This window comes from Pan troglodytes, chromosome 12, assembly GCF_028858775.2.
Source record: "Pan troglodytes isolate AG18354 chromosome 12, NHGRI_mPanTro3-v2.0_pri, whole genome shotgun sequence".
Classification (NCBI taxonomy): Eukaryota; Metazoa; Chordata; class Mammalia; order Primates; family Hominidae; genus Pan; species Pan troglodytes.
Genome location: NC_072410.2, coordinates 70,665,117 through 70,676,446, shown reverse-complemented (window position 1 = coordinate 70,676,446; position 11,330 = coordinate 70,665,117). Strand labels below are relative to the sequence as shown.

Sequence of the window (11,330 nt, the reverse complement as noted above, 5' to 3'; positions counted from 1 at the left end):
TAATATTCTTGACATGGATACAACATTCTCAAAATTAACAGTTACACAACTTAATTCTTTATTTTCTTCTCACCCTTTTCCTCACCATCCCTCTTTTCTATCACTGTATTAATTTATCCCATGCACTTCCATCTAAGCAAAAGCAACACCATATACTTTAGTAATCAAGCCCCATCCTTACTTTCACCATTTCCTAGTGCCTCATAATCAGACTATCAACAAATTTATTTTTATATCATTATAAAATAGATCCCAAATCCCTTTAGTTTTTACCCTTTCACTGCTACAAGCAAAGTACAAACAAGCTATCGAAACAATAGTTTCATAATCAGTTTTTCTGCTTCTACTCTTGCTCTGCTTCATTTCATTCCCCAGAAAGTGGCCAAATTAATATTTAAAACACATAAACGAAATGAATATCATCTACTATCTTACTTATCACTTACAATAAAGTTAAAACCTCTTACAGACCTATGATGCACGGCATAAGCTGGCTTTTGCCTTTCTCTGCAATCTCGTCTCATCTCACAGCCTACCTTGTTCAGTACACTTCAGTCACACTGGCTTTTTCTCAGTTCTTGTGCTATTCCCAGGTTTTCCCTTCTTCAAGTGTGTTGCTTTGTTTGAAATATAAACCCTGCTACTGTTTACAGAGGTTTCTCTGTCTCAGCCTTCCATTTTCAGCTTATATTCCATCTTTAGAGAAAAAAACTCTGAATTTTTCCTTTCTTTCACGCCATGCTGCTTATTTCCTTCAGACCACATCATACAATAAATAAAACTTTGTGTCTTTACTTATATATTGTCAACCAGTCTTTCTAGACTGTAGGCTGCATGAGATGTAATGTATGTATGTATATGTATCTTGTTTCCCACCATGTAGTAATCATCTAACATTGGGCATGGTCATATTAGCTACTCAGTAAAGATTTGTTCATTGAAAAGTTTTGCATAAATTTAAAGAAAAAATGTTTCTAGACAGTACTATATATATTTTCATTGTAACCATTAGGAGTATTGGAACCATTTTTTCCAAATATAATAGTGATATTGTATATTATGACCCAAATTCATTTTTCTGAAATAAAATGTAATTTTCTGTTTTACCTTTTATAAACTCAATGAATGATTTTTATATTATATTCATTGGATTATTTAAAGTCTCCAAAATCCCATGAGAATGCAGATGGGAAATAAATAAGTAAGAAAGAATAGAGGGATTGTATAAGAAAGAAAAGGAAGACAAAATGAAGAAGGAAGTAGAGAAGAAGGCAAAAGGAAAGACAAGGAAAAGATGCTACTTAACTATAGAGGGTTAAAATGTGAACATTTTTAAAATTAGAAAAATAAAACATGGTTATCTAATATACAAGTTCTCTAGTGCCAGTTGGATTTGCTCAACATTTTCCCAAAATAAGCAAAGGAAAGTTTAAAAGTAATATAAACTTTAAAAATAATGGCTCTATTTTTGGAAAGGGCAAAGACAAAGAACTGTTAATGTTGCCACAGTATTGAGATTCTTTGGACGTGTACCAATTTTTTTAGGCTACTTGACAAGGAAAGCTACTTATATGCATATAATTATCCAAATTTCATGTGAAAGACCTGAAAATATGACCCCTTGTAAAAGTGCACATTTTTAGACCAATGGACCTGTGATCAAAACCATCATTATACAAGCTATAATCACATTTCTTTTGCAGCGGATGCAAATTATCCTTAAAGGTTCTTGGCAATGCATTTATTTGGAATAGGGACAAACTCAGACTTTCAAACATAGGTTTTTCTCTTGTGCATTCCCCTCAGTTCCCCATCATTTGTCTTCCATTTTCTCTTATAAATAGATCAGGAAAGACTTCCAAATCTTATTTTTTTAAAAATATGTGTAAGAATCCTTGTCTACAATTGTCTGGAGATAACCATGATTCCCCTGCTTCGCTGCCCAAGAACAGCAGCTTTTGTTTTTTCAGAAGAAAAAATCATTTTTGAAATCTTTTTTTTTAAGATAATAATCTGAAATAATGTTACAGGCCTCTTCACAAATGTTGGCCAGGCTATATTATTATAAAATGATTGTTCATCTCTTTAGTATAAGGAAGTATAATAGTATACTTAGAGCATATTATTATAAAATGATTATACATCTCTTTACTAAATGTATATCCTATGTATAGTAGGGTATACCTTTAGTACTGTGTTGAAGCACTATCATATTTCCCTCACTAATAATTTGAGCATTCATGAAAAGCATTATTAAAGTAGCAACTAGTACTCAGTGGGTGTTAACAGAGCAAGACCTGTTTTCCGTAGTTGCTACCGAATTAGTAAAATATTTCATCTATCTCCAAAAAACAGATAAAAATATATAAAATTTTGACTTGATGATCCCCCCAAATATGTCTGTTTTGGCACTATCAATGTCCAATGAGACTTCTTAGCACTTAGGAGCCCCAGGAGACACTATTTGAGGCTATTTTGCCTGTCTTCAGATTTCAGTCTAGCACTCTCCCCCACTACAGGAAATCCTGATGAAAAGGGAAGATGTCTCCAATGATGATTAATATCACTGACATGAATTCCTGAAGCTAACTGCTGCTGAAAGAGTGGCCAGGAGTAACCTCTCTAGTGTAAAAGCAATAGTGTATTCATATTCCAATCTTTAAGTTAATGTTCATTTGGAAGTAATATTCCCAAAAAAGGATCAGTTAGTCATTCACTGTCCACTGTTGGTTTTAATAATAAATGCAGCATAATGAGAATAAATTACTACTGCTTTGAAGCACTGTCACATTTTCCTCAGTAATAATTTGAGAATTCACTGAAAATGCTATTAAATAAGCTACAACTGTTGCTTAATTGACAATAATACTTCATTTATCCAATATTACTCAAAAATACTGCATTCCACTTAAGATTTGTCAAGTAACTGAGGCTTAGCCTTCTAATCAGCCAATGTCATTGGTAATAAACATCTTTATGAAGTGAAAAGAAGAGTTGTCTGACATCTTGAACCACAGAAGCAACCAACTGTGTTTATTTGATGAAGGAACAGGTTTATCTTACCTATTATCACAGCAGCAGTTTTGTTGCATGCTGCATAGTGAGACATGGAGGTCCTGTGGAGCTGTGCAATCTTTCTTGCTTCTGCACTATGTCGCTCTAGATGTTTTCTGGCTATTGGCTTTCAATGACTGCTTTTGTACAAAAATTTACTTTTTCATCTATTTTAATGTCTATGATGAGATACTGATAATACCTTTATATAACCTGAGGGATGTTGTATTAGTCTGTTTTCACACTGCTATAAAGAAATACCTGAGACTGGGTAATTTATAAAGAAAAGAGGTTTAATTGACTCACAGGTTCACATGGCTGGGGATGCCTCAGGAAACATACAATCATAATGGAAGGGGAAGCAGTCAGCTTTTTCACAAGGTGACAGGAGACAGAAGAGCAAAAGAGGAACTTCCAAACATTTATAAAACCATGAGATCTCCTGAGAACTTACTCACTCTCATGAGAACAGTATGGGGAAAACCACACCCATGATCCAACCACCTCCCTCCCTCAACACATGGGGATTACTGGTCCTTCCCTTGACACATGGGAATTACAATTTGGATGAGATTTGGGTGGGGACACAGAGCTAAACTACATCAGATATGTCACAATAAGAGTAAAATTCCAATCCTTTCTGGCTTTCTAGTTGTGAGAAAGTCTCTTATTTTTCAACATGAGTGAGTTTGGGAAGGAAGATCTGGTATCCTTGCAGCTAAAAATGTGTGTATGTATGTTAATAGAGGTACAAAAAAGAGTATTATGACATCAGAAAGATTTTTAACATTATTCAAAGCAGTAATAGGGAGCTAGGTGAGAGGCAGGATCAGACAGGCAATCATCAACAACATACTCTGAATTTAAGAATGACCACCACACAGTAAGAGAACTGAAATTTGGAGGAAAACTTCAGCTCTGTGAGTTCTGTGTCTCCCTGATAAACCTACCCTACTCCTCAGCAAACACACAAATGAATTAGAACATTAATAAATGTAGTGCCTTAGGCTAGAACTCTGGAAGCCACGGATTATATAATCAGAATTTTTTTCAGTAGTTCACATGAATTCAGAATCCATTTCTAAGATAGAATCTTATTTAGGGGACAAATTTAAATATATTGTAGTTTTTTTTTTTTTTTTCTTGAGACAGAGTCTCGCTCTGTCACTCAGGCCGGAGTGCAGTGGCACAATTTCGGCTCACTGCAACCTCCGCCTCCCGGGTTCAAGCAATTCTCTGCCTCAGCCTCCCGAGTAGCTGGGATTTTAGGCACCCGCTACCAAGCCTGGCTAATTTTTTTGTAATTTTAGTAGAGAAGAGGTTTCAACATCTTGGCCAGGCTGGTCTTGAACCCCTGACCTCATTATCTACCCGCCTCGGCCTCCCAAAGTGCTGAGATTACAGGCGAGAGCCACCGCGCCAGGCCTATTGTAGATTTTTGAAACCACAGAAGATCCTATTGTGTTTTAGTCCAAGACTGGATAAAGGAGGTGAGAATCCACAGCAATTTTTGTGAATAGTGTTTTCTTGATCAGAAGTGTCAGAGAGCTTATTTTGGAAAACATGATTTTTGAAAGAGATGAGACTAAAGAGAAAAATCGGTGATAAAATATCAATTTTAATTTGCTTTTTAATTTTTTTAATGTTTTAAATACTGAATTACAAATAATTTATTAGAAATGTGTTCCTATTTTAGTATCCCAGCTAGTCTTAGCCAGTCGATTTTTGCTTTTGTAGTAATAGAGATATAAAGAATCAAAACTACCCTACTATTTGTATAAATGTGTTTTATAGATTATTGGTACAAGAAATAACTAATATGCTACTTAAAAATGTTGATATTTCTGCCTGTCTCCCATAGATTTGTATTCAGTAGCTGGGTAATAACCCAAAAAATGTATGTGTTTAATAAACAACCCAGTGTGATTTTTGTGGATTGAAATTAGAGAGTCACTTAACTGTATTTTGTAATTGGTGATATTTAACTGAACCAGATGAAGAATTTATTCTTACCATCTCAGAGAAGAGGTTTGATATGTAATTATATGATGCAGATAGGTAATGAGAAAGTATTTTAATTTCCTTAGGAAATTTTCGATTGGATATTTTAGCACTATTTAAATGGAAAATGGATGCTGTTAATTTCAAATAGGTCTCATCTAGTTATTGAAGGTGATCCAGCTGAATCTCTAATTATAAAATGCTTGATAGCAGTTAATTAAACTGAGTGTGTAAAAGAAATAAAATGGTATATAGTTGGAAATTATAAATCATGATTGTCATGATTTGAGTCAAATTTTTCCAAATCTGTTCTAATTAATAAGGTTATAAAAATGAGAAAATGCCTCCAATATGTTCCCTTTATCTAGAGATTTCAAGGCATCAAATTTTACACATAATATATAAAATTTATATCGTATCAATTTTAATATAACTTAATTTATATGTATATTTCAGTTTTACATCTCAGCATGCATCCAAATGTCTTTTTTCTCCTTCTGTAGTATAAACTCAGGTTTTCAAAAATATATATATTTAATGCATTTAATATGTTATTCTTGTGGTGTTACTGAAGATAATTTAAAAGATAATAGGGGAAATTATCCCTGAGTAATTACTATATAATATTTTCTTATCTGCCATAAATAGAGAAAAATGGGGGGGGGAGATTCAAAACCTCAAAAACCTCAAAATTAGAGTAGATATATGGCAAGGTATTCTGTGTAACTATTTTGTATATTTCATATAATTGATTATTACATTCACACTCACATGAAATAAAACACTCCTTACCGATGAATTCATGAATTTCTGTAGAAGGATGTAAAAAAATCAGGAAAGAAAGAATAAAAGCTACATTTAAAGACTTGCACATTTATTGTAGTTTTATGTTTGTTTCTATACATTTGTGTCAAGTTTCACCAAGGTTTGGTAAGGGAAACAAAAAAATACATTAAGCATTTCAACAGAAGACACTTTATATAAGGTATCTAATCCTTTTTTGTAAAATATGGCTCAAACCTTTATTGATGGGGCTTTGTAAGGCTGTTGCTGGTACCTGGCTGGGAGTAGTGGGGGTGAGGGATAGGTTGTTGATGAGACTCTTTATAGGAACTCTTAAAAAGGCTAACATCTACAACCAACTGTCTCTGCTAGGTGAAGTGTAGTTGGCTGAAACAAACTTCTACTAGTGAGAGAAACTCTCCCTGCTGATGCTATGCTGAAGAGAAAGTACAGTTGCTTCTTCCTGCCTGCCTTCCAGTCCTCTATGCCCTCTGTTGACAAAAATTAACTGGAAGCCAGATGGCAAAGGTGTCTGGGGAATGTAGTTTGCAGAGTTCAGTCACAGCACCATAGATCACAAAAGAGTGAGTTTGAAACTAAAGGAAAATAAGTAGTAGCTAATGGATGTTGTCTCCATAAATGTTCAAAAGGACACTATTATATATTTGTGATCATCCTTATGTAAGTGTCCTGAGATAAAAAAATAAATAAAAGGCCAGTTAGAGACAGATGAACATGTAGAAGATTTTATACTTCCTGCAAAAAGGCAAGAATAAATTCTTACTTTAACACTGGCCACATTTTTCCTTACGGTTACCTGACTGCACCCCTACCCCACATTAAAATGTGAGTTTTCTATGTGATCTTAATATTCCTGGTGCATAGCATGTTTGGGATACGTTAAGTGTCAGGAAATGTTGAATGAAATGAGGACATGGATTAACTCAGAATGTCATCTCAGATTTGAAGATAATAATAGCATATCTTTTCATAACACTAAAGGAATGAAATTTTCTGCTGTTCCTTCCTAGCTTCTACTTTTAACTAAAATGAAAAGAACACTCTTCCAATTAAATATTAAAAGAATTCAAAAATATTGCAAGTAACATTTAGCCAAAATGAGAAGACTAAGGATAAAAATGTGGAAACTTTTTGTGCTCATTACTTTTGATTATATAACGTTGAAAACAAATTGCTTATTTTAAATTTAGTAACAGAATTCTTTATATCTGCATGTCCACCTATATGCAAAACGTGGTGTTTATTGTGCAGGTTAATTAGTTCTTTGTTACTTTTCTCCCAAGCAGTCACGGTCCCGTTTTTTTCTTTTCTATTACATTTGACTCCTAAGTCACTCTGCAAAGAAAACTTTATGCCTCCTCCCACAATTTTCACATTGAAACAATCTTCACTACCACCATATTTTTCTTTATTTTTTTTCTTACTGTGACTTGACTCTACGGTAAGCATGAACTCATCCAGTTTGGGTTTGAAACCAGTGACTTGTCTTGAACTTTAGAGCTCTATGCTCTAACTATGTACCATAGAATCTCAATTGGGAATTCTGTTTGCTTCTTTTTGACTAAAATTGACAGGCATAAAGGAAACAATATTAAATAAGTTGATAAATCTATCCTGCCTCTGTTGTCCTAGTGATTTGTCTTTCTGATGTTATGGTCAAACATTATTAAGGCATATAAAGAACACAGATAAATGGCTTTTAAATATACTTTGTGTAAGATTGATCCTTACCTTTGCTCATAAGTTACTCTAGAACTTAGCAGCATACAACAAATACTCATTAGGTTCACAGATTCTGTGGGTCAAGTGTTTAGGTATCCACATCAGGGAAAGATGTCCCTGATTTACAACATCTGTAACCTCAGTTGGTATACACAAACTACCGGGGCCGGAAGAGCTAAAGTCTGAGGGCATCTTTCTCTTTCTTTATATAGGCTTTCCAAGTGATCTCTCCAGTATGGCAACAACTAGAAGCCATATGTTTTATATAACCTAATTTCATATGTCCTGCCTACAAGCATAGATTCTACCTCTTAATGGACAAGTGTCAACATCATGTTTTAGTAGGTCCCATGGTTTCAGTATCCCCTCCAAAACTCATGTTGAGACTTAATTGTCCACGAGGCATTATTGAGAGGTGTGACCTTTAAGAGATCTTTAAATTGTGTGGGCTTTACCCTCATGAATAGATCAATCCATTCATGGATTAATGATTAACAGGTCTGTGAATTAACAGGTTATCATGAGAGAGGAACTGGTGGCTTTATAAGAAAAGAAAGAGAGACCTGAGTTAGCATGTTAACACTCTCATCCCCCTTGCCATGTAATGACATGTGCCGTCTTAGATGCTGCAGAGAATTTTTACCAAAAAAAGCTCTCTCTAGATGTGCTCAACTTTGGAATTCCTAGTCTCCTTAACTGTAAGAAATACATTCCTTTTCGTATAAATTACCCAGTTTAAGGTGTTCTGTTATAAGCAATAGAAAACAGACTAAGACAGAGGGCTTGAAAGATGAGATATATATTGGAGTGGCCATTGTTGGAAAATACAATCTGCCACGGAAACTAATAATATTATCTGCTTATATGAGCCAGATACTATTCTAGTTCTCCAAAGATTCATCCCACTAAAAAAATTATGTATAGTAGTTGTTAATAGCACCTTTTACGATATGGGGAAGCTATGATTTAGAAATGTTAGGAATTTTTTGCAATGATCAATTCATTTCTAATGCATTTATTAAGCTATTTGTTTGGTTTATTGGCAGTATTTTAAAAGCCTCTCTATTTGTCACATGCTGTACAAAGTATATAACAGAAACTCAGTCTACAAGAAACTTAAAATATAGTGAAAAAGATAAATTCCCAAAGATTACTCTTATGAAATGTAATATACTTTTCATTAAAGAGGTAGACAAGGTACTCTGGATTAACTGGCTAAATTTGTTTTATTTTATTTTATTTTATTTTATTTTTTGAGATGGAGTCTAGCTCTGTCACCCGGGCCGGAGTACAGTGGCGCAGTCTCTGCTTACTGCAAGCTCCGCCTCCCGAGTTCACACCATTCTCCCCCGTCAGCCTCCCGAGTAGCCGGGACTACAGGTGCCCGCCACCATACCTGGCTAATTTTTTTTTGTGTGTGTGTATTTTTAGTAGAGACGGGGTTTCACTGTCTTAACCAGGATGGTCTCGATCTCCTGACCTTGTGATCCACCCTCCTCGGCCTCCCATCACTGGCTAAATTTTAAAGGTTGAACTGAACTTAGCCAGTTAGAGTAATAGAAAGAAGAACATAAGGAAGGAAGGATAAAAGGTAAGATAGCTCATTCTAAACAGATTGGACCAAATCAGAAAGACTTGGTGGGAGGAAGTAGGAAGCATGTCAAGTTTCGGTAACACTAAAGTGATATGTACAGCAAGAATGGACAGAAGGGAGCAAGAGAGGAAGACGGTGTTAAGATCTTCAACAGGCAGATGAGGGAGACAGACTTCATCCTGTAGGCTGTTAGGCAGGGAACAGAGGATTTTCAAAGAAGTGTGGTGACATCAGATTTGTAATTCAGACAGATCCCTGTAATTTATATGTGGATAATGAGTTTAAAAGAGAAGGAAATGGGCAGGGGATAGGGAAGAGGCTGGTAGAGCATGTGAGATCAATGTTTGTGCATTTTGGGTATGCATGTGCATGCCTGTATGTGTGTGCATGGGTGTGTGTGTGAGAGATGGGAGATATAAGTGACAGTTATGTAGAACATAGAGGAAACATTGCTGATTCATGGAGACAGAGGTAATTTTAGAAATACATTTCTACCTACTCTGTGATAAGGACTGTGTTGTTTGAGCCAGGGCACAGTGGTGAGCTCAACAGGAGCACTGAAAGAAGCTTGGCATAAGTCCATCAAATCCTGTTCTACAAGGTGAAGAGGACAGACATCAGTAGATTGAGAGACTAGAAAATGAGAAGAGAATGTCATGAATACTGACACTTCTTTTGTATAAAAGGCAATGCCTTATGTCTGTGGGTCTGTGAAGAACTGCCTCAAAAATTGGCACATTATGAGAGGCTATAAATCTGCCACCGACACCCACCCTCCCAGAGTGAGAAGTGTCTTGACTGTTAACTCTCTGGCACTTCTAGTTTGCCCTACAAGGGGGCAGATCACACTTCAATTGCAGATTTGCCTGTATGCAATATCTCTGGAAGGTGCTGGCATTCCTGACAACTTCAGCAGGTGACCTTGTGGAAGGCTGCAAGGCTGGAGGCACAGAAGCAACCATGTCTGACTTAGATGGAGAAGGCTAGGGCAACTGCTACTCAGGTGTTCAAGAGGACATTTTTTAAAAAATAACTTGTTTGTGTGGGTTTGTCTTTTAGGAGAAATAAAAGAAAAAAAAGGTGTCTAAAGTGAGAAAAGTGCCTGAACTCTTTCTGGGTAGACAGGGTCTCAGATATGAGTAGGCTTGGATGTAGGATGCTGGGGCTAGAGAAAGAAGTGATTGAGCTGGCCCAGAAAACTGGAGCAAAAAAATCAGGTGGAATTTAATATATAAGGTCTAGGGGCAAAGACTTTATAAATTAAGCTTTAATACAAAGGTACAGAAGAGAATAAGGGGGAAAACCTGATACAAGAGTGTAACCAGGGAAAACACATGAAAGCAAACCACTTCTGCAGAGAAGAGAGAATGGAGACGGTGACCAGGGAGGTCCTACAAGGTCATGGGCACAATCAGGAAGGCATTTACCATTTTCTTTTAAAGACTCTGTACTAAGAGTCTTTTACAACTCTGGTTGTAAATACAACATATATTCCTATCAATAAATCAAGTAATTCAAAACAGTTCTGTTGTTTAACTTGTTCCTCTGGGAGACACATGTAAATTTAGATTCGTTTTCAATTTTGTAGGCAAAGACATTATTGGGGATGCTGCATACTTCCTATTGCATCATATAATGAGGCTTGTAATGCTTTAGAAGGGAAATACTCTGATGTGTCTCTTGTCCCTCTCCTTGTTACATTGTATTACTTATAATGTAAGAATTACCACAACAATCTTCCTCATCATTTACATAAACTCCCAGTGGGACTCTGAGTCATTCAGCTTGGAATTTACATTTAAAATATGGGAGTTATGCCATGTTGAATTTTTTTATCAGCATTTGTATTTTACCACATATTTTTATGAGAAAAGATTATTGAGTGTAATATCATAGCATGTCATCTGTTGAGAAGGCCTTTTTCCTTTTACCTCTTAATATGATGTGTTCTAATAAAATAATTCCTAAAATGAAGCATCAAAAGTTATCCTGATTTGAACATAATGCATCATGATTATAATTTTTATTTTTATTTATTTATTTTTCTGACATGGAGTCTCACTCTGTTGCCCAGGCTGGAGTGCAGTGGCACAATCTTGGCTCACTGCAAGCTCTGCCTCCCAGGTTCACACCATTCTCCTGCCTCAGCCTCCCA

The 11,330-nt window shown here is 35.6% G+C and overlaps 1 long non-coding RNA gene across 1 annotated transcript; it reads left to right on the top strand.

Moving 5' to 3' along the window:
• Positions 1 to 3,868: 3,868 nt before the first annotated feature.
• Positions 3,869 to 10,691, top strand: LOC107971376 (uncharacterized). Its single transcript, XR_001714327.3, has 3 exons — positions 3,869 to 3,974; positions 9,013 to 9,172; positions 9,706 to 10,691. It is a non-coding gene; the product is annotated as an uncharacterized LOC107971376 (long non-coding RNA).
• The last annotated feature ends 639 nt before the right edge of the window (positions 10,692 to 11,330 follow it).